This window comes from Hordeum vulgare, chromosome 1H (genome assembly GCF_904849725.1).
Source record: "Hordeum vulgare subsp. vulgare chromosome 1H, MorexV3_pseudomolecules_assembly, whole genome shotgun sequence".
In the NCBI taxonomy this organism is placed as follows: Eukaryota; Viridiplantae; Streptophyta; class Magnoliopsida; order Poales; family Poaceae; genus Hordeum; species Hordeum vulgare.
The window spans coordinates 410013260-410038323 of NC_058518.1; positions in this window are offsets into that span (position 1 = coordinate 410013260).

The following is a 25064-nucleotide window of genomic DNA, read 5'->3' on the forward strand; positions in this document are numbered from 1 at the left end:
TCGAGTAGGGAAGTGATAAAGAATGAATTTTTGATGTGGAATGCTACCTAGCATAGTTGTCCTTTGCAACTTCTATCACGTGACATGAATGTTCAGATCCGTAAGATTCGAAACAATAGTTTGCTATTGACATGAAAACAATAATACTTCAAGCAAACTAGCAAGGTAATCATGAACTTTCAAAATAACAAGGCCAATGAAAGTTATCCCTACAAAATCATATAGTCTGGCTATGCTCCATCATCCCTACACAACTAATGTAAATCATGCACAACCCCGGTATTGGCCAAGTAATTGTTTTCGCACTCTTACTTTCTCAAACTTTTTATAACTCTCACGCAATACATGAGCACGAGCCATGGATATAGCACTATAGGTGGAATAGAGTGTGGTGGTGGTTACGAGACAAAAAGGAGGAGATGGTCACATTGACTTGGAGTATCAAAAGGCTATGGAGATGCCCATTGATAGATATCAATGTGAATGAGTAGGGATTGCCATACAAGAGATGCACTAGAGCTATAAGTATGTGAAAGCTCAAAAGTAGAACTAGTGGGTGTGCATCCAACTTGCTTGCTCACGAAGACCTAGGGAAATTTTGAGGAAGCCCATCATTCGAATATACAAGCCAAGTTATATAATGAAGATTCCCACTAGCATGTGGTAGTGAAAAAGCAAGAAGCTCTCAATCATGAAGAACATGGTGCTATCATGAAGCACAACTGTGGAAAAAGATAGTAGCATTGTCCCTTCTCGCTTTTTTTCTCTTTTTTTATTTGGGCTCTTAGACCTATTTTTTTATTTTTTTGTTTTTTTGCTCTTTGGCCTCTTTTCTTTATTTCCTCACATGGCACAATGCTCTAATAATGATGATCATCACACTTTTATTTACTCACATCTCAAAATGATGATGACTCTATAGGAAATGCCTCTGACAGTGTACCGGGATGTGCAACGATCTAGCATGGCATATGGCGTTGAAACATCTCGCTAGCTATCTTACGATCATGCAATGGAAATATGAGAGTGACAGCACAAGTCATGAGACGGAACGGTGGGAGTTGCATGGCAATATATCTCGGAATGGCTATGAAAATGCCATAGTAGGTAGGTATGGTGGATGTTTTGAGGAAGGCATATGGTGGGTTTGTGCACCGGCGAGAATTGCGCGGTACTAGAGAAGCTAGCAATGGTGGAAGGTGAAAGTGCATCTATACCATGGACTCACATTAGTCATGAAGAACTCACATACTTGTTGCAAAAGTTTTTATTAGTAATCAAAACAAAGTATTGTTGATGTGCAACTATTCCTGACTTGATGCCTCCATGGCAACGGAGCCAGAAAAGAGCTGCACCCAATTGCTCAACAATTAGAAATTGTCTTGCAATAGCCCACCAATGCGTGGGTTTGAGGCAGTTTTCGAGGGTAGAGTGTTCAACCCAAATTTGTTGGTTCGCACGACGGGAAGTGAAAGAATATTCTCAAGTGTTAGCAGCTGAATGTGTCAGATTCAACCACACCTGAAAGATTAGTATCTGCAAGCAAAGTATCAACAGCAAAGTAGTATGATAACAACGGTGTCAGAAACGATCTGTTGACGGCAGACTATTCCTAACTGTTGTATCAATGGTGCCAGAAAAGTATTGTAGCAGGTAGCAGCAGTGTAACGAGTAACAGCAGTGGCAAGGAACAACAGTAGTGACAGCAGTAGCAAGTAGCAACATCAAGTAACAGTAGTGGCAGCAACAGTAGGACAAAGCAAGTAACAGTAGCAGCAACAGTAGTAATAGCAGTAGAGCAAAGCAAGTAACAGCAGCAGCAACAGTAGTAACAACAGCAAAGCAAACCAAGTAACAACAGCAAAAAAAGTAGTAACAGCAGCAGAGCAAAACAAGTAACAACAGCAGTGGGACAAACTCGTAGGCAATGGGTCCGTGATTTGTTGGATGACATTCATCATGCAACGGTTATAACACGGAGAGATATGTGGCTAGCTCCCGTTCGTCAATGTGATGTAGGCATGCATTCCATGTGTCGTCATACGTGCTTAGGGAAAAGAACTTGCATGACATCTATTGTCCATCCCTCCCGTGGCAGCGGGGTCCAAAAAGGATACTACGGGATATTAAGGTTCTCCTTTTAATAAAGAACCGGAACAACGCATTAGCACTTGGTGAACACATGAACTCCTCAAACTATGCTCATCACCGGGAGTGGTTCCGGTTATTGTCACTCCGGGGTTGCCGGGTCATAACACATAGTAGGTAACTACAACTTGCAAGATCGGATCTAAAACGCACATATATTGGTGACAACATAATAATTTCAGATCTGAAATCATGGCACTCGGGCCCTAGTGACAAGCATTAAGCATGGCAAAGTAGTAGCAACATCAATCTCACAACATAGTGGATACTAGGGATCAATCCCCGTCAAAACTAACTCGATTACGTGATAGATCTCATCCTACTCATCACGGCCCAGCGAGCCTACAAATAGATTACTCACGAACGATGAAGAGCTTCATGGAATTGGAGAGGGAAGAAGGTGATGATGACGACGGCGACGATATCCCTTCTCTGGAGCCCAAAACGGACTCCAGATATGCCCTCCACATGAAGAACGGGATGTGGCGGCGCCTCCGTATCGCAAACGCATTGAAATTTTCTCTCCTGGTTTTTTCTGGGACGAAAGGGAATAAATAGCGCTGGAATTGGGGGCGGCAGAGCCACGTGGGCCCCAGGGGCGGCTACAGGGCTTGTGGCCCACTGGCCCGTCCCCTCTAGTGGATCTTTGCATAGGTATTTTTCATATTTTCTAGAAATATTCTCCTTAAATTTTCAGGATGTTCCGAGAACTTTCATTTCTGCACAAAAAAAACACCATGGCAATTCTGCTGAAAACAACGTCAGTCCGGGTTAGTTCCATTCAAATCATGCAAATTAGAGTCCTAAACAAGGGCAAAAGAGTTTGGAAAAGTAGATACGGTGGAGATGTATCAACTCCCCCAAGCTTAAAACCTTGCTCGTCCTCAAGCAACTCAGTTGACAAACTGAAAGAGAAAGAAAAACTTTGACAAACTCTGTTTGATCTTGTTGTTGCAACTATGTCTAACTCATAACCAGAATTTCAGCAAGATCACAAGTTAACCACATAAGCAAGTGACACAAAGGTTTCACGGTAAACTAATATCAATGGCATAATCAGCTAGCGAGCAAATAATAATGAGTTTCAGATACCAACAATTCAATCAAAACAAGCATGAAGCAATATGAATAAGTGGTATATCACTAGCTCTTTCTGAGACCGCAAAACATAAATACAGAGCACTTTCAAAGATTAAGGGCTGACTAAACATTGTAATTCATAGCAACGAAGATCCAGTCATAGTCATACTCAATATCAATCAAAAGCAAAGCATAAAAATGATAGAGGTGCTCTCTAATTGGTGCTTATACAAGAGGAGGATGACTCAACAGGAAAATAAATAGACAAGCCCTTCGCAGAGGGAAGCATTGATTTGCAGAGGTGCCAGAGCTCAAGCTTTGAAAACAGAGATAATAATTTTGGGTGGCATGCTTTCATTGTCAACGCAATGACCAAGAGTTCTCAATATCTTCCATGCCACTCATGCTATAGGCAGTTCCCAAACAGAAAAGTAAAGTTTTAACTCCCCCACCACCAATCAATCACACTCCACGGCGAGCCGAATTCTCGGGTACCGTCCATACTAACATCAATCCGGGGGAGTCTTGTTTTACAGTTATGTTTTTGATTTAAGCGTAGAACTGGGCATTCCAATTACCGACCCCTTTCTCATGAATGACAGTGAATAAACACATGTCGAGGATAACACGCCTAACATGGAAGATATCAATAGCCCCCTGTCACCACATGAGCGGTTCGGGCATGCAAAACAAATTATTTCTTGAAGGTTTAGAGAATGGCACATGCAAATTTACTTGGAACGGCAGGTAGATACCGCAAATAGGTAGGTACAGTGGACTCTCATGGAAAAACTTTTGGGTTTATGGAAGTGGATGCACAAGCAGTATTCCGCTTAGTACAAGTGAAGGCTAGCAAAAGATTGGGAAGCGACCAACTAGAGAGCGACAACAGTCATCAAGATGCAATGAGTTTGACTAACATTGAGTGCACGCATGAGCAGGATATAAATCACCACGAATACGAACATCATAGAGGCTATGTTGATTTTGTTTCAAGTACATGCATGAACATGCGCCAAGTCAAGCCACTTTAATCATTCAAAGGAGAATACCATCCTATCATACTACATCATAGTCATCTCAAAATCTATGTTGGCATTCAAGACAAACCATTATAAGCTCTCAGCTAATTAAACATGGCATCAAAAACTATGATCTCTAAGTTGTCATTGCAAACATGATTCTCTCACAGCAAAGCTGAATCTGGGATGACAAGCTAGTCAAATTTACAAAAACAAAATAGATAGAGTTCATACCAGCTTTTCCAGTCTCAGTCACTTCATCATATATCATCATTATTGCTTTTCACTTGCACGATCGAACGATGTGAACAATAATAAGAGTGCTCGTGCATTGGACTAAGCTGAATCTGCAGGCAAACATAAAGGAGAAGACAAAGTAATATGGCTCTTTGAAAGCTAAACATGTATGCATGCAAGAGCCACTAAACATTGTAACCAATATCTTCTACCTCGACCCAAAGAAAAAAGAAAAGTATTTACACGGGAAAACTCCCAACAAGAAAAAGAAGAAAGGAAAATATTTTTGGGTTTTCTCAAAAGGACACAAAACAAGAAAACAAGAAACGAAAATAAACTAGCATGGATAATACAGTGGCAAAGTGTAAACACCGACTAACAAAGTGAAAGCATAAGCATGAATTTAAAGTTAGTGCAAACACATACTCCGCCAAGCTTAGGCTTTTGGCCTAGCTTGGTCTACTCCCAAGGAGGGAAATAACCAGCTCCGGGATACTCCGGAGCGGACTGTGGATGCCACTGCTGTGTGAGCTCCTCTGGCTCCCACTGATAAACTGGCGTCTGGTACTCGACTGGCGGCTCGGGCACGGGCACGTGTGGTTGGGCCAAGCCCCAATATGCGTAGATGTCCGAGGGCATAATAGTGTACCTGCCTGCATGAAGATCAAACAAAGAAGGAGCAGGCAAAGTAATAGTCTCTCGAGTACCCTGACTAAATACCAGGTTATAAATCATCCGTCTACTAGCATCTCTATCCACAAAATCATGGCAAACCATGCTGTCATAATCCAGATATTTCTCAGGAAGAAGCATCTCTCCTTCCTCCCCCAGTCTAACGGGTATCTCAAAGTGTCTGGCAAGACGGGTAGCATAGATACCTCCATAGACGACACCCTTGGAACGGTTTGTGTTCAACCGCTGAGCTACTATAGCACCTAGGATATAAGTCTTATCGTTATAAAGGCCTTCCCGCAAAACCGCAAGGTCTGGAGAGCTAAGTGATCCAGCCTCCCCACAGCCAATCAAACATTTTCCCACAAATAATGAGAAGTACCGAAGCACAGGAAAATGTATGCTAGCAATTCTAGCGCGAGACACTCCTCTCTCCTCTCCAACAGAAATAGTACCTATGAAATCCTCCAAGTCCCGTGGACGAGGGTCATGAATATCCCCAACATAAGGTAATTTGCATAAATTGCAAAAAACCTGTAGTGTCATGCAATGGGGGATGTCGTATAACATGAACTCAACCATCGGAGGATTCTTCCTCGGATCAAAGTTGAAGCTTTGAACGAAAATATTGGTGAGGAGGAGGTATTGTGAGAACTTATCTTCAACGAACGCGGTAAGACCTGCGTTCTCCACCAAGTAATAAAAGTCTTCATAAAGCCCAGCGGCGCGCAAAAATTCATCACTTGGCCACTCGCACGCTCGAACTTCTGTGACTCGAGGAACCACGTACTTGGGGTGGTTCTTCTCATCCTCCTTGGGGTTACGGCTTGAAGAGCCTCTCAAGAACCTCCTCATCTTTTCCTTTTTATGGCTCTGAAAAATCCTGAAGTTTTTAGAGACTTCGAAAGAAAAGTGAGTAAGGATTAACCCAACTCGTAGCAACTACTCCTACTAGTGCCTAGAGACCGTATCACACACTAAAACTACTTGGGACCAGCTAAAATCAACATTTCAAGCTCAAGAACAGGGTCACCAAGGTAGCAAGAATACGCGAACGATAAAGCACTAGAGCAATAGCTAATTGGACCAATGGAGGAGTCACTTACCAAGGAGTAATTTCCCCAAAACGGTTCGAAGAATGGTGCTTTGAGCAAGGAGATCGAAAATCTCAGCCAAATGAGCAAGAACACGGGTTTGAGCTGCGAAATGATTTTTTTTGGAGGTAGAAGAAGAGATGGGAGCTGGAATGAGTGGAGGGGGTCCCTGTGGGCCCCACAAGCTTGGTAGCCGCCGCCAGGGGGAGGCCGCGGCTACAGGGCTTGTGGCCCAGTGGTGTGGCCCCCAGGCCAGCTCTCAGTCCCAGTATTTTTCAAAAAATCCAGAAAAAATCATACTAGATTTTAAGGACCATCGGAGAACTTTTATTTTCGGGGTATTTTTCTCCGGGACGCTAAAACAGAAAGCAGGAAAAACTAAACTAAATCTATCATTTTTCTTCTAAGCAACAGAAAGTGAAAGCTTAAAACGGAGGTATGTGACTCTTTGATTCATCCATTTCATGGTCATCGAAAGAAATCCGTCAATGGGATTGATCAAATCCTCATGACAAAACCTTTTCGAATTGCAAGAGGAAACGGAGAATTGTCGAATAGCCATTAAGTCACCTCAATGGGGATATGTATCTCCCCAACAAGCAAATCATACTTCATCTTGACACGAGGAATAGGGCATTCAAAGCTCCCAATAAGAATCGATGAAGTTTTTTCGTAGCATTGATGCAATGTACTTGATATCGTTTCTTTGGAAAGTGCACTGTATGCTTATTACCATTGACATGGAAAGTGACATTGCCTTTGTTGCAATCTATAACAGCCCCTGCAGTGTTTAAAAAGGGTCTTTCAAGGATGACAGCCATGGCATCGTCCTCGGGAATATCCAAGATAACAAAGTCTGTTAAGATAGTGGTGTTAGCAACCACAATAGGCACATCCTCGCAAATGCCGATAGGGAAAGCAGTTGATTTGTCGGCCATTTGCAGAGAAATTTCAGTGGGTGTCAACTTATCCAGTTCAAGTCTATGATAAAGAGAGAGCGGCATAACACTAACACCGGCTCCAAGGTCGCATAAGGCAGTTCTTACGTAGTTTCCTTTAATGGAGCAAGGTATAGTGGGCACTCCGGGATCACCAAGTTTTTTAGGAGTTCCACCTTTGAAAGTGTAATTGGCAAGCATGGTGGTGATCTCAAGATCTGGTATCTTCCGTTTATTAGTCACGATATCTTTCATGTACTTGGCATATGGAGACATTTTGAGCATATCAATTAACCGCATCTGCAGAAAGACGGGTCTTATCATCTCAACGAAGCGCTCAAAATCCTCATCATCATTTTTCTTGGATGGCTTAGGAGGAAAGGGCATGGGTCTCTGAACCCATGACTCCCTTTCTTTACCATGCTTCCTAGCAGTGAAGTCATTCTTATCGTATCTCTTAGGTTGTGGGTTATCAGGATTAACCGTAGGTTCAATCTCCACATCCTTATCATTGCTAGGTTGAGCATCATTATGAACATCGCTGTCCATATTGTCACCAGGTTCATGTTCATCACCAGATTGTGTTGATGTGTCACACGCAGAAATATCATTTGGTTCTTCAGGTGTGACAGTATTTGGTGAACTGGCATGTAGGTTTCTATCATCCTTCTTCTTAGGATGACTGGGTGTATCAGCATTAATTCCTTGAGAATCTTGATCAATTCTCTTAGGATGGCCTTCACGATACAAAGGTTCCTGAGCCATTTTGCCGCCTCTAGTAATGACTCTGACAGAGTTGTCATTTAATTCATTGAGCAAGTCATTCTGAGCTTTAAGTACTTGTTTTACCTGAGTAGTAATCATAGAGGCATGTTTACTCAGAAGCTTTAGATCATTGACATTTCTGTCTACACAAGCACTTAAATGACTAAGCATACGAGTACTTTGTTCCAAATGTCTGCTAACATAACCATTGAAACTCTGTTGTTTGGCAACAAAGTTGTCAAATTCATCAAAGCATAGGCTAGCAGGTTTGTCAAAAGGAATATCACTCTCATCAAACCTACGCAGAGAATTCACTTCTACTACTTGTATCGGGTTATCGAGACCATGGATCTCTTCGATAGGTGGTAGATTTTTTACATCTTCAGATCTAATGCCTTTCTCTTGCATAGATTTCTTGGCTTCTTGCATATCTTCGGGACTGAGGAATAGAATACCTCTTTTCTTAGGAGTTGGTTTAGGAGTTGGTTTGGGGATAGTCCAAGCATTATCGTTGATCAAGATGTTATTCAGTAGAATCTCAGCTTGTTCTATAGTTCGTTCCCTAAAAACACAACCGGCAAAACTATCTAGGTGGTCTCTAGAAGCATCGGTAAGTCCGTTAGAGAAGATATCAAGTATCTCATTCTTCTTAAGAGGGTGATCAGGCAAAGCATTCTGTAGTTGGATGAGCCTCCCCCAATCTTGTGGGAGACTCTCTTCTTTGAGTTGAGCAAAGTTGTATATTTCCTGCAAGGCAGCTTGCTTCTTATGGGCAGGGAAATATTTCTCATAGAAGTAATAGACCATATCGTGGGGACTACTCACACATCCGGGAGCAAGAGAAGTGAACCAGGCTTTAGCGTCATCCTTTAGAGAGAAAGGAAACAACTTAAGGATATAGTAGTAGTGGATCTTCTCCTCACTAGTGAAAAGGGTGGCTATATCGTGTAGTTTGGTAAGATGGGCTACGACCGTCTCACACTCATAACCGTGGAAAGGATCAGATTCGACTAGAGAGATTATCTCAGGGTCGACAGAGAATTCATTATCCTTATCGGTGATAAAGATAGGTGAAGTGGCAAACTTCGGGTCGTATTTCATCCTAGCTTTCAGAGATTTTTCCTTCCAGTTGAGAAGTAATTTCTCAGCATCATAGGCATCCTTACATGCAAGAAAATCCTCAGCTATCTCTCCCTCCATAACGTAACCCTCAGGTATATCAGGCAGTTCATATCTAGGAGAGCTAGATCTAGCAGGAGCAAAAGCAGGTTCTATCTCAATAGTATCGGCAGTTTCAGAAGCATCACGAGCATTGGCAGTAACTCTAGCAATATGAGCATCAAGAAATACCCCTGGTGGCATATCAGGCAAAGTAGTATCTCTAGCAGTATCAAGCATAGCATCATCAGGAAAAATAGCATCTCTAGCATCATCAGGCAAAGCAGTATCAAGCATAGCATCATCAGGCAAGGCAGTATCAGGCATAGCATCTCTAGCAGTATCAGGCATAGCATCTCTAGCAGTATCACGCATAGTAGCATCATAAGCATCATCAAGCATAGGCGACATATCAAGATTTCTAGCAGGAGGTGGTGTCGCAAACTTACTCATAACTGAAGGTGAATCAAGTGCAGAGCTAGATGGCAGTTCCTTACCTCCCCTCGTAGTTGAGGGCAAAACTTTGGTTTTTGGATCTTTCAGATTCTTCATAGTGATCAGCAGATATAAATCCCAAGTGACTTAGAGAATATAGCAATCCCTTCCCCGGCAACGGCGCCAGAATTTTTTTGTTGATGTGCAACTATTCCTGACTTGATGCCTCCACGGCAACGGAGCCAGAAAAGAGCTGCTCCCAATTGCTCAACAATTAGAAATTGTCTTGCAATAGCCCACCAGCGCGTGGGATCGAGGCACTTTTCGAGGGTAGAGTATTCAACCCAAATTTGTTGGTTCGCATGACGGGAAGTGAAAGAATATTCTCAAGTGTTAGCAGTTGAATGTGTCAGATTCAACCACGCGTGAAAGATTAATATCTGCAAGCAAAGTATCAACAGCAAAGTAGTATGATAACAACGGTGCCAGAAACGGTCTGTTGACGGTAGACTATTCCTAACTGTTGTATCAATGGCGCCAGAAAAGTATTGTAGCAGGTAGCAGCAGTGTAACGAGTAACAGCAGTGGCAAGGAACAGCGGTACCAAGTAGCAACATCAAGTAACAGTAGTTGCAGCAGCAGCAGGACAAAGCAAGTAATAGTAGCAGCAAGTAACAGTAGCACCAACAGTAGTAACAGCAGTAGAGCAAAGCAAGTAACAGCAGCAACAACAGTAGTAACATCAGCAAAGCAAAGCAAGTAACAACAGCAGCAACAGTAGTAACAGCAGCAGAGAAAACAAGTAACAACAGCAGTGGGACAAACTCGTAGGCAATGGGTCCGTGATTTGTTGGATGACATTCATCATGCAACAGTTATAACACGGAGAGATATGTGGCTAGCTCCCGTTCGTCAATGTGATGTAGGCATGCATTCCGTGTGTCGTCATACGTGCTTAGGGAAAAGAAATTGCATGACATCTATTGTCCATCCCTCCCGTGGCAGCGGGATACAAAAAGGATACTACGGGATATTAAGGTTCTCCTTTTAATAAAGAACCGGAACAACGCATTAGCACTTGGTGAACACATGAACTCCTCAAACTATGGTCATCACCGGGAGTGGTTCCGGTTATTGTTACTCCGGGGTTGTCGGGTCATGACACATAGTAGGTAACTACAACTTGCAAGATCGGATCTAAAACGCACATATATTGGTAACAACATAATAATTTCAGACCTGAAATCATGGCACTCGGGCCCTAGTGACAGGCATTAAGCATGGCAAAGTAGTAGCAACATCAATCTCAGAACATAGTGGATACTAGGGATCAATCCCCGTCAAAAATAACTCGATTACATGATAGATCTCATCCTACTCATCACCGCCCAGCGAGCCTACGAATAGATTACTCACGAACGATGAAGAGCTTCATGGAATTGGAGAGGGAAGAAGGTTGATGATGACGATGGCGATGATTTCCCCTCTCCGAAGCCCAAAACGGACTCCAGATCTACCCTCCAGATGAAGAACAGGATGTGGCGGCGCCTCCGTATCGCAAACGCGATGAAATCTTCTCTCCTGATTTTTTTCTGGGACGAAAGGGAATAAATAGCGCAGGAATTGGGGGCGGCAGAGCCACGTGGGCCCCATAAGCTTGGTAGCCGCCACTAGGGGGCGACGGCTACAGGGCTTGTGGCCCACAGGCCCGTCCCCTCCGGTGGATCTTCGCGCATGTATTTTTCATATTTTCCAGAAATATTCTCCGTAAATATTTAGGACGTTCCGAGAACTTTCATTTCTGCACAAAAACAACTCCATGGCAATTCTGCTGAAACAGCGTCAGTCCGGGTTAGTTCCATTCGAATCATGCAAATTAGAGTCCAAAACAAGGGCAAAAGAGTTTGGAAAAGTAGATACGATGGAGACGTATCAAGTGCTAAACGCCTACTCCGAGGGGAAGGGTTGGTAGGTGTTAACCATCGCGCGATCCCGACCTCGACACAAAGGATGACAATCAATAGATCAATTATGCTCCGACTTCCTAACATAGCGGTTCCCCATACGTGCATGCTACGGGAATCACCAACTTCAACACAAGTATTTCTAGATTCACAACACCCTACTAACATAGCTCTTAATATTATCAAATCCATGTCTCAAAACTAATTGAGAGGAATCAAAACTTCTTTTTCTATTCAATGCACATGAAGATGGAGGTTTTTGTATCCTCTTTGGGTACCTATCACATTTGGGACTACTTTCATAGCATAAGCCAACTACCAAATCACACACCGCCTTGCTCTAAAGATATAAGTGAAGCACAAGAGCAAAAGTGTCTAGCTCAAAAGATATAAGTGAAGCACAAGAGCAAAAGTATCTAGCTCAAAAGATATAAGTGAAGCACTATGAGCAAAAGTGTTTAGCTCAAAAGATATAAGTGAAGCACTATGAGCATTCTAGCAAAATCACGATGAGTGCATGTCTCTCTCTCAAAAAGGTGTGCAGCAAGGATGATTGTGACACAACAAAAAGGAAAGACTCCTAAGATACAAGACGCTCCAAGCAAAACACATATCATGTGGTGAATAAAAATATAGCTCCAAGTAATGTTACCGATGAATTAAAGACGAAAGAGGGGATGCCTTCCCGGGGCATCCCCAAGCTTAGGCTTTTTGGTGTCCTTGAATTTGGCTTGGGATGCCTTGGGCATCCCCAAGCTTGAGATCTTTCCACTCCTTATCTCTTTGTCCATGAGAACATCACCCAAAACTTGAAAACTTCACAACACAAAACTTAAACAGAAACTCGTGATATCATTAGCACAAGAAAACAAACCACCACCTCTTTTGGTACTATAGAAAACTTGAATTCTATCTATATTGGTGTTGTTCTACTGCATTCTCACTTTTCCATGGCTAGTACCCCCCGATACTAACCATAGTTTTATCAAAACAAGCAACCAACTCAACAAAAACAGAATCTGTCAAAAACAGACCAGTCTGTAGCAATCTGTATACTTAGTATACTTCTGGTACCTTAAAAATTCTTAAAAATTACGATTGCCTGGGAAAAAGGCATATCAACCAGCAGCAAAAAGAATCAACTCAAAATCTCTTTCGGAATAAAAATGAAAAATCATCTGTGAGCGAAAAATTTCTGTCTTTTTCCAGTAGGAATAAACAACCATTACCAAGACTAATCATAAAGGGTTTGCTTGGCTCAAACACAAAAAGAGACACAAAAAACACAATCACAACAGAATTATGAAAGTGTGGACGCAACAAAATAGAAAGCAAAAAGAAAATATAAATTCATTGGGTTGCCTCCCAACAAGCGCTATTGTTTAACGCCCTTAGCTAGGCATCAATGATGCTCACACAAAAGACAAGAGTTGAAGCACAACGAGAGCATCATAAAGCATGTGAAAATCACATCTAAGTCTAACATACTTCCTATGCATAGGCATTTTTATAGGAAAACAAGTTGGCAAGACAACCAATAGTTACCAAATGCAAGGAAGAAGAAAGAGACAATAGCAATCTCAACACAACGAGAGGTAATTTGGTAACATGAAAGTTTCTACCACAATATTTTCCTCTCTCATAGCAATTACATGTGGGATCATAATCAAATTCAACAAGATAGCTATGACAAAGGATATTCCTTTCATGATCCACATGCATGCAAAGTTGACGCTCTTCAAAAATAGTGGGATTATCATCAACTAAAGTCATGACTTCTCCAAACCCACTTTCAATATTATTGCAAATATCATATTCATCATGAGGCCTAAACAAATTTTCAAGATCATAAGAAAAATCATTACCCCAATCATGATCGTTGCAACAAGTAGTGGACAAAGCAAAACTAGCATCCCCAAGCTTAGGGTTTTGCATATTTTTAGCATGATTGACACTAATAGGATTTATAGTGAAACCATCGCGATCATGCTTTTCATTCAAGGAGCCCTCATGAATCACTTCATAATTTTCTTCATCATGATTTTCAGATTCACGCATCTCAAGCAAAACTTCATAGAGAAAGTCAAGTGCACTCAACTCACTAGCAATTGGATCAACATAAGTGGATCTCTTAAAGAGATTAGCAAGTGGATGAGGATCCATATCACTAGATTTTGAGCAAGCGAAGATGCAAGCATATTGAAGGCACATAGCACACAAGCGAACAGAGATCAAGCGAAAGAAAAGGGTGAACGAAAAAGGCAAACGGAAAAGGCAAACGAAGAAAAGGGCAAACGGAAAAGGCAAACGGAAAAGACAAATTGTGAAGTGGGGGAGAGGAAAACGAGAGGCAACTGGCAAACAAAGTAAATGCAAGATATGAGTTTGTGACACCTACTTGGATGAGTTCTTGACTTGATCTTCCTCCCCGGCAACGATGCCAGAAATTCTTCTCCTACGGCAACAAAAGTTCTTCCTTGGCGCTAGGAATTCTTCTTGTTACTTCTCTGGTTTGCGTCGGTTTTTCCCTTGAAGAGGAAAGGGTGATGCAGCACAGGAGCAGTAAGTATTTCCCTCAGTTTTGAGAACCCAGGTATCGATCCAGAAGGAGGGTCTCGTCAAGTCCAGAGTACATGCGCAAACACAAACAAGCTTGCACCCAACGCTTCAAAGGGGTTGTCAATCCCTTCAAGATTGTTTGCAAAGTGAGATCTGAAGGCGGAAAGTGCAACGAAGTAAAACGTGTAAGGCTGAAAATATGGTGTGGAGTAGACCCTGGGGGCCATAGTGTTCACTAGAGGCTTCTCTCAAAATAGCAAGTATTACGGTGGGTGAACAAATTACTGTTGAGCAATTGATAGAACCGCGCAAAGTCATGACGATATCTAAGGCAATGATCATACATATAGGCATCACGTCCGAGACAAGTAGACCGATACTTTATGCATCTACTACTATTACTCCACACATCGACCGCTATCCAGCATGCATCTAGTGTATTGAGTTCATGACGAACAGAGTAAGTCTTTAAGCAAGATGACATGATGTAGAGGGATAATCTCAAACCAATGATGAAAACCCCATCTTTTTTACCCTTGATGGCAACAACACGATCCGTGCCTCGCTACCCCTTCTGTCACTGGGTGAGGTCACCGCACGGTATGAACCCAAAACCAAGCACTTCTCCCATTGCAAGAATCATAGATCTAGTTGGCCAGACAAAACCCACAACTCGAAGAGAATTACAAGGATATGAAATCATGCATAAGATAGATTAGAAGAACTTTAAATAAGATTCATAGATAATCTGATCATAAATCCACAATTCATCGGATCTCGACAAACACACCGCAAAAGAAGATTACATCGGATAGATCTCCATGAAGATCATGGACTTTGTATTGAAGATCCAAGAGAGAGAGAAGAAGCCATCTAGTTACTAACTATGGACCCGTAGGTCTATGGTGAACTACTCACGCATCATCGGATAGGTCATGGTGTTGATGAAGAAGCCCTCCGTGTCCAAATCTCCCGTCCGGCTGGGTACCAAAACGCGCCCTAGATGGTATCTTGCGGAGACAGAAGCTTGCGGCGGCGGAAAAGTACTTTCGATGATCTCTTGATTTTTTTGGGATTTTTAGGGAATATATAGGCGCAACCCCTAGGGCAAAGGGCGCCCAGGGGGCCCACAAGCCTGGATGGCACGGCCTTCCCCCCCATGGCCGCGTGGTGGGGGCTTGTGGGGCCCCTGAGGCTCCCCTGCCTTGGCTCTCAAGCTTCCCGATCTTCTTACGTTCCAGAAAAAAATCTTTTCGGGGATTTTCTTCCGTTTGGACTCCGTTTCAAAATATCCTCTCAAAGCGGTCAAAAACATGGAAAAAACAGGAACTGACACTTGGCACTGAGTTAATAAGTTAGTCCCAAAAAATATATAAAAGGCATACGAAACATCCAAACTTTGACAAGACAATAGCATGAAACCATCAAAAATTATAGATACGTTGGAGACGTATCAGTAGGCATCAACTGATTGCAAGGCACCTGAAGCATCTTGAAGGTCTTGACAAAGAACATACTGAGGCCAGCGCCTCCGTCGATGAGGGTCTTGGTAGATGAGACATTGCTGATGTTGGGGTGCATAGCATGGAGAGCGCGCGTGCGGCGGCTATGGACCGTAGTCCGTCCTTGTAGTCGAAAGTGATGGCATGCTGCAACCACTTGAGGGGTTGTGTGGCTCCGGGCTTTGGGAGGGCGGCGTTCACCTCCCAAGAGAACTGCGTGAACAAGAGGTTCTAAGGAGGGGCGTGGGCTCCACCAAGGATGTAAGATACCGTGCGGGGCTCCTGGTAGCCCCGGCCTCCTCCTCACACCGGTTGTTGTCAATCCTCCTGGGTGATGGCGACGGTGGAAGGGTCGCGTAGTCTCGGGGGTGTGCCTCGCGAGGCTGTTCACGCCAGGCGTCCTCACGAGGGAGATCATGCCAAGCGTCCTCGTGAGGCTGCTCGTGCTAGGCCTGACGAGGGTTGCCATTGCGACCGTCCCACTTGCCACCTTTGTGGCCGCCTCCACGGCCGGCACCATGGTCATTGTGGTCCAGACGCCGGGTTGCGCGCTCATGCAGAGGGACCTGAGCTCCTGGCAGTCATGTATTATGTGAGTGCGTACGTTGTGGAAGACATGGAGCGGGCAACGGTACTTCTCGGGGACGACATGGTCGTAGCTGCGCTTGGGTTCACGCTCCAGTGCAAGCACCGCGGGGCCCTTATGCTTGACCTCCTTGTCCTTCGCCTTGACATCGTCGGACGACATGTCAGGGTTGTCGCGAATGAATAGGTGGCCCTCTTCGGCCATGGCGCACTTGTCATTGATGTTGAATAGCTCCAGGGCGGTGCTCAAGTTGTCATTGATGGAAAGATTCTCGTACATGCGGATGTCCGTGACACCATTTGAGAAGACCATGATGATGGCTTCGCCCTAGGCACGTGGAATCTTGTTGCGCACCTGGCTGAAGCGCTGGATGTACTTGCACAGGGTCTCCCCTAGGCGATTCTTGCTACCTCTTGACCTTGCGTTGGTTTTTCCCTTGAAGAGGAAAGGGTGATGCAGCACAGCACCAGTAAGTATTTCCCTCAGTTTGAGAACCAAGGTATCAATCCAGCAGGAGTATCAAGGCAAGTCTCCAAAGTACCTGCGCAAAAACAAGCAAACTTGCACCCAATGCTACAAAGGGGTTGTCAATCCCTTCACGGTTAACTGCAAGGTGAGATCTGAAGGTGGAAAGTGCAACAAAGTAAAAGTGTAAAACTGAAAATATGATGTAAAACAGACCCGAGGGCCATAGTGTTCACTAGAGGCTTCTCGCATGATAGCAAGTATTATGGTGGGTGAACGAATTACTGTCGAGCAATTGATAGAACCATGCAAAATCATGATGATATCTAAGGCAACGATCATACATATAGGCATCACGTCCGAGACAAGTAGACCGATACTTTCTGCATCTACTACTATTACTCCACACATCGACCGCTATCCAACATGCATCTAGTGTATTAAGTTCATGACAAACGGAGTAACGCCTTAAGCAAGATGACATGATGTAGAGGGATAAATTCATGCAATAGATATCAACCCCATCTTTTTACCCTTGATGGCAACAACACGATACGTGCCTCGCTACCCCTTCTGTCACTGGGTGAGGTCACCGCACGGTATGAACCCAAAACAAAGCACTTCTCCCATTGCAAGAATTATAGATCAAGTTGGCCAAACGAAACCCACAACTCGAAGAGAATTACAAGGATACAAAATCATGCATATAAGAGATCAGAGGAGACTCAAATAACATTCATACATAATCTGATCCTAAATCCACAATTCATCGGATCTCGACAAACACACCGCAAAAGAAGATTACATCGGATAGATCTCCAAGAAGATCATGGAGAACTTTGTATTGAAGATCCAATAGAGAGAAGAAGCCATCTAGCTACTAGCTATGGACCCGAAGGTCTATGGTGAACTACTCACGCATCATCGGAGAGGCAATGGTGTTGATGAAGAAGCCCTCCATGTCTGAATCCCCCCTCCGAAAGGGCACCAGAATGTGGCCCAGATGGGATCTTGCAGAGACAGAAGCTTGCGGCGGCGGAAAAGTATTTTCATGGCTCTCTTTCGTGGTTTTCGATTTTTAGGGAATTTATAGGCGGAAGAACTAGGGCAAGGGGGCTACAGGGGGCCCACAAGCCTTCTAGGCTCGCCCCCTAGGCCGGACCTGGGTGGCTTGTGACCTTCTTAGAGGTCCCCTGCCTTGGTTCTCAAGTCTCCTGCGTGTCTTCTGTTATGGAAAAAATCATTCCGCAGGTTTTATTCCATTTGGACTCCGTTCAATATTCTCCTCTGAAAAAGGTCAAAAACACGGAAAAAATAGGAACTGGCACTTGGCACTGAGTTAATAGGTTAGTCCCAAAAAAGATACTTCCTCCGTTCCTAAATATAAGTCTTTCTAGAGATTCCACTAGTAGACTACATGCGGATGTATATAGACATACTTTAGAGTGTAGATTCACTTATTTTAGTCCGTATGTAGACTCCTAGCAAAATCTCTTAAAAGACTTATATTTAGGAACGGAGGGAGTATAAAATAGCATATTCATGCATACAAAACATCCAAAGAAGACAAGATAATAGCATAGAACCATCAAAAATTATAGATACGTTGGAGACGTATCAAGCATCCCCAAGCTTAACTTTTGCTCGTCCTCGAGTAGGGAAGTGATAAAGACTGAATTTTTGATGTGGAATGCTACCTAAGATATTTGTCCTTTGTAAGTTCTTTCTTGTGGCATGAATGTTCAGATTCGTAAGATTCAAAACAATAGTTTGCTATTGACATGAAAACAATAATACTTCAAGCAAACTAGCAAGGTAATCATGAACTTTCGAAATAACAAGGCCAAAGAAAGTTATCCCTACAAAATCATATAGTCTAGCTATGCTCCATCATCCCCACACAACGAATTTAAATCATGCACAACCCCGGTATTGGCCAAATAATTGTTTTCGCACTCTTACTTTCTCAAACTTTTTCAACTCTCACGTAATACCTGAGCGTGAGCCAAGGATATAGCACTATAGGTGGAATAGATTGTGGTGGAGGTTGTGAGGCAAAAAGGAGGAGATCTTCACATTGACTCGGCATATTAATAAGCTATGGAGATGCCCAGCAATAGATATCAATGTGAATGAATAGGGATTACCATGCAACTGATGCACGAGAGCTATAAGTGTGTGAAAGCTCAAAAGAAGAACTAGTGGGTGTGCATCCAACTTGCTTGCTCACGAAGACCTAGGGCAATTTTGAGCAAGCCCATCATTGAAATATACAAGCCAAGTTATATGACGAAAATTCCCACTAGTATATGTAAGTGTCAAACCAAGAGACTCTCTATCATGAAGAACATGGTGCTATTTCGAAGCACAAGTGTGGAAAAGATAGTAGCATTATCCCTTCTCTCTTTTTCTCTCATTTTTTTGTTTGGGCTCTTTGGCCTCTTTTTTTCTCAATTTTTTTGGTGGGCATCTTTGGCCACTTTTTGTATTTCCTCACATCGGACAATGCTCTAATAATGATGATCATCACACTTTTATTTACTCACAACTCAATACTTAGAACAATGATGACTTTATAGGAAATGCCTCCGGTAGTGTACCGGGATGTGCAACAATCTAGCTTAGCGTATGATGTTGAAACATCTCACTAGCTATCTTACGATCATGCAATGGCAATATGAAAGTGACACACTTGTCATGAGACGGAACGGTGGGAGTTGCATGGCAATATATCTCGGAATGGCTATAAAAATGCCATAATAGGTAGGTATGGTGGCTGTTTTGAGGAAGGTACATGGTGGGTTTGTGCACCGACGAAAATTGCACGGCACTAGAGAGACTAGCAATGGTGGAAGGTGAAAGTGCATCTATACCATGGACTCACATTAGTCATGAAGAACTCATATACTTATTGCAGAAGTTTTATTAGTAATCAAAACAAAGTGCTATACGCATACTCCTAGGGGAAGGGTTGGTAGTTGTTAACCATCGCGCGATCCCGACCGCCACACAAAGAATGACAATCAATAAATCAATTATGCTCTGACTTCCTAACATAGCGGTGCATCATACGTGCATGCTACGGGAATCACTAACTTCAACACAAGTATTTCTAGATTCACGACACCCTACTAACATAACTCTAATATTACCAAATCCATGTCTCAAAACTAATTGAGAGGAATCAAACTTCTCTTTATAATCAATGCATAATAATATGTAAGTTTTTAGTATATCCTCTTTGGATGCCTATCATCTTTTGGACTAGTTTCATAGCACAAGCCAATTACCAAGTTACTCAGAGAGAGCACTCTCAAAAAGATATAAGTGAAGATCGAGGGTTCTTATTTCTCCAAAATATGACACCGCCGTGCTCTAAAAATATCTAAGTGAAGCACTAGAGCAAAGTTATCTAGCTCAAAATATATAAGTGAAGCACATGCGAGTTAAATTTCCTAACTCAAAAGATATAAGCGAAGCTCAAAGAGTATTCTAGCAAAATCACGATGAGTGCATGTCTCTCTCAAAAAGGTGTGCAGCAAGGATGATTGTGACACAACAAAAAGAAAAGACTCCTATAATACACGACACTCCAAGCAAAACACATATCATGTGGTGAATAAAAATATAGCTCCAAGTAACATAACCGATGGATTTAAGACGAAAGAGGGGATGCCTTCCCGGGGCATCCCCAAGCTTAGGCTTTTTGGTGTCCTTGAATTTGGCTTGGGATGCCTTGGGCATATCCAAGCTTGAGCTCTTTCCACTCTTTATCCCATTGTCCATGAGAACATCACCCAAAACTTGAAAACTTCACAACACAAAACTTAAAACAGAAACTCGTGATATCATTAGCATAAGAAAACAAACCACCACCTCTTTAGCTACTGTAGAAAACTTGATTTCTATTTATATTGGTGTTAGATTACAGTATTCTCACTTTTCCATGGCTAGTATCCCCCGATACTATCCATAGTTTCATCAAAATAAGCAATCAACACAACAAAAACAGAATCTGTGAAAAACAGACCAGTGTGTAGCAATCTGCCTACTTCGTATACTTGTGATATCTCAAAAATTCTGAACAATTACGACAATTTGGGAAATTTGCATATCAACCAGCAGAAAAAGGAATCAACTCAAAAGCTCTTTCTGGATAAAAATGAAAAAATATTTTGTGAGCAAAAAGTTTCTGTCTTTTTCCAGCAAGATCAAACAACCAACACCAAAACTGATCATAAAGGTTTTGCTTGGCACAAACAGAAAAAGAAACACAAAAAACACAATCCTAACAGAATCATGATGGTGTGGATGCAACAAAACAAAATGCAAAAAAACAAAGATAAATTCATTGGGTTGCCTCCCAACAAGCGCTATTGTTTAACACTCTTAGCTAGGCATAAGGCGATAGAATCACGTATCGTCGTCTTTGGTGCTCAAACCATAAGTATCCCTCATCATGGATTCATAAGGCAATATTATTTTCTTTCTAGGAAAATGTTCCATGCCCTTCTTTAATGGAAACTAAAATCTAATATTCCCTTCCTTCATATCGATGACAGCACCGATAGTCCTTAGGAAAGGTCTACGAAGAATGATAGGACATGTCGGATTGCAATCAATATGAAGCACAATGAAATCCACGGGTACATAGTTCCTATTTGCAATAATAAGAACATCATTGATTCTTCCCATGGGTTTCTTAACAGTAGAATCCACAAGATGCAAATTAAGAGAGCACTCATCAATCTCATTGAAGCCTAGAACATCACATAAAGACTTTGGAATAGAGGAAACACTAGCACCCAAATCACACAAAGCATTGCATTCATAGTTTTTGATCTTGATTTTGGTAGTAGGTTCCCACTCATCATAAGTTTTCTAGGAATAGAAACTTCCAACTCAAGTTTCTCTTCAAGAGATTTCATCATAGCATCGACGATATGATCGGTAAAGGCCTTGTTTTGGCTATAAGCGTGTGGAGAGTTTAGCACGGATTGCATCAATGAAATACATTCAATCAAAGAGAAACTATCATAATTGAATTCCTTAAAATCCAAAGTAGTAGTTTCATTACTACTCAAAGTTTTGATATCCTCTACTCCACTTTTAATGCTTTTAGCATCAAGATAGATAGACTCTGAATCATTGGGGCGTTTCTCAACCAAAGTGGATTCATATCCAGCCCCACCATCATTAGGTTTGACATTAGAAAACAAGGATTCAATGGGAGTCACACCAAGCACTTTAAGATCTTCGTGATTCTCATCACGAGAACACGTCTTTTTAAGCCATTCATGTCTAGCACGAATTTGGGCGGTTCTTTCTTTACTCTCATTCATGGAAACATGCATAGCTTTCAAAGTTTCATCCATATTGATCTTGGGAGGAGCACATCTCACTTTCAAAGCATCAATATCAAGAGACATTCTATCAACGGTCCTAGCCAAGTCATCAATTTTGAGTAGTTTTTCTTCTATGGACGCGTTGAAAATCTTTTACGAGTTGATAAACTCTTTAATATTACTCTCTAAATCAGAGGGTAATTTGTTGTAATTTCCATGAGCATTGTTGTAGGAATTACCACTGTTATTAGAGTGATTACTAGGAAAAGGCCTCGGAATATAGTTACCTCTAAAAGCATTGTTGTGGCCAAAATTATTCCTACCAACAAAATTAACATCCAAGCTGTCATTGGTACTCTCAATCAAGGAAGACAAAGGCATATCATTTGGATCTGAAGGAGCACCTTTACTAGCAAACAATTTCATTAACTCATCCATCTTAGCACTCAAAGAGTTAATTTCTTCTATAGCATGCACTTTTTTACTAGTAGGTGACCTTTCAGTGTCTCACTCGGAATAGTTTGTCATGATATTGTCTAGGAGTTTTGTGGCTTCTCCTAGTGTGATTTCCATGAAAGTTCCACCGGAGGCAGAATCAAGGATATTTCTAGAAGCAAAATTCAAACCAGCATAGAAGATTTGTATAATCATCCAAAGACTCAAGCCATGAGCGAGACAATTTCCAATCATCAATTTCATTCTCTACCAAGATTGTGCAACATGTTCATGATCTAGTTGCTTAAAATTCATGATATCATTACGGAGAGAGATAATCTTAGCCGGTGGAAAATACTTGGATATATAAGCATATTTATACTTGTTCCAAGAATCAATACTATTTTCGGGCAAAGATGAAAACCAAGTTTTTATTCGATCTCGCAATGAGAACGGAAATAGCTTCAGTTTAATCACATCATTATCCACATCTTTCTTATTTTGCATATCGCATAACTCAATGAAGGTATTAAGATGGGATGCGACATCTTCACTAGAAAGGCCGGAAAATTGCTCTTTCATAACAAGATTCAGCAAAGCAGCATTGATTTCATATGATTCCGCACTAGTGGCGGGAGCAATCGGAGTACTAATAAAATCATTATTATTAGTATTCGAGAAGTCACTAAGTTTGGTGTTTTTAGTCATGGTGACTTCAGCAAGCAGACAAACACACAAGCAGACAAAAAGCAAGCGAAAGAAAAGGGCGAACGAAAAAGGCAAATATTTTTGTAATTTTTGTTTTTCAGAAGTGGGGTAGAGGAAAACGAGAGGCAAAAAAGGTAAATGCAAGAGATGAGTTTGCGACAGTTACTTGGATAAGCTTTACTTAGAATAGTCCCCGGTGACAGAAATTGACACGTCGGAGGAAGACTATTCTTGACTTGATACTCCCCGGCAACGGCGCCAAAAATTGGCACGTTGACGGGAGACTATTCTTGACTTGATCCTCCCCGGCAACGGCGCCAGAAATTGGCACGTTGACGGGAGACTATTCTTGACTTGATCCTCCCCGGCAACGGCGCCATAAATTCTTCTTGCTACCTATTGAGCTTGTGTTGGTTTTTCCCTTGAAGAGGAAAGGGTGATGCAGCACAGCAGCAGTAAGTATTTCCCTCAGTTTGAGAACCAAGGTATCAATCCAGTAGGAGTATCAAGGCAAGTCTCCAAAGTACCTGCGCAAAAACAAGCAAACTTGCACCCAACGCTACAAAGGGGTTGTGAATCCCTTCACGGTTAACTGCAAGGTGAGATCTAAAGGTGGAAAGTTCAACAAACTAAAAGTGTAAAGCTGAAAATATGATGTAAAGTAGACTCGGGGGCCATAGTGTTCACTAGAGGCTTCTCTCATGATAGCAAGTATTACGGTGGGTGAACGAATTACTGTCGAGCAATTGATAGAACCGCGCAAAGTCATGATGTTATCTAAGGCAATTATCGTACATATAGGCATCACGTCCGATACAAGTAGACCGATACTTTCTACATCTACTACTGTTACTCCACACATCGACCGCTATCCAGCATGCATCTAGTGTATTAACTTCATGATAAACGGAGTATGGCCTTAAGCAAGATGACATGATGTAGAGGGATAAATTCATGCAATAGATATAAACCCCATCTTTTTACCGTTGATGGCAACAACACGATACGTGCCTCGCTACCCCTTCTGTCACTAGGAGAGGTCACCGCACGGTATGAACCCAAAACCACGCACTTCTCCCATTGCAAGAATTATAGATCAAGTTGGCCAAACGAAACCCACAACTTGAAGAGAATTACAAGGATACAAAATCATGCATATAAGAGATCAGAGGAGACTCAAATAACATTCATAGATAATCTGATCATAAATCCACAATTCATCGGATCTCGACAAACACACCACAAAAGAAGATTACATCGGATAGATCTCCATGAAGATCATGGAGAACTTTGTATTGAAGATCCAAGAGAGAGAATAAGCCATATAGCTACTAGCTATGGACCCGAAGGTCTATGGTGAACTACTCACGCATCATCGAAGAGGCAATGGTGTTGATGAAGAAGCCCTCCGTGTCCGAATCCCCCCTCCGGCAGGGCACCAGAACGTGCACCAGATGGGATCTTGCGGAGACAGAAGCTTGCGGCGGCGGAAAAGTATTTTCGTGGCTCTCTTCCGTGGTTTCAGATTTTTAGGAAATTGATAGGCGGAAGAACTAGGGCAGGGGAGCCACAGGGGGCCCACAAGCCTGCTAGGCCCGACCCCCCTAGGCCGGGCCTGGGTTGCTTGTGACCTTCTCCGAGGTTTCCTGCCTTGGTTCTCAAGTCTCGTGCGTGTCTTCTGTTATGGAAAAACTCATTCCGCGGGTTTTGTTCCGTTTGGATTCCGTTCAATATTCTCCTATGAAATGGTCAAAAACACGAAAAAACAGGAACTGGCACTTGGCACTGAGTTAATAGGTTAGTCCCAAAAAAGATATAAAATAGCATATTCATGCATACGAAACATCCAAAGATGACAAGATAATAACATGGAACCATCAAAAATTATAGATACGTTGGAGACGTATCACTGCTTCACACGTCGCTGGTCATTGATGGAGAGGGAGCGGTC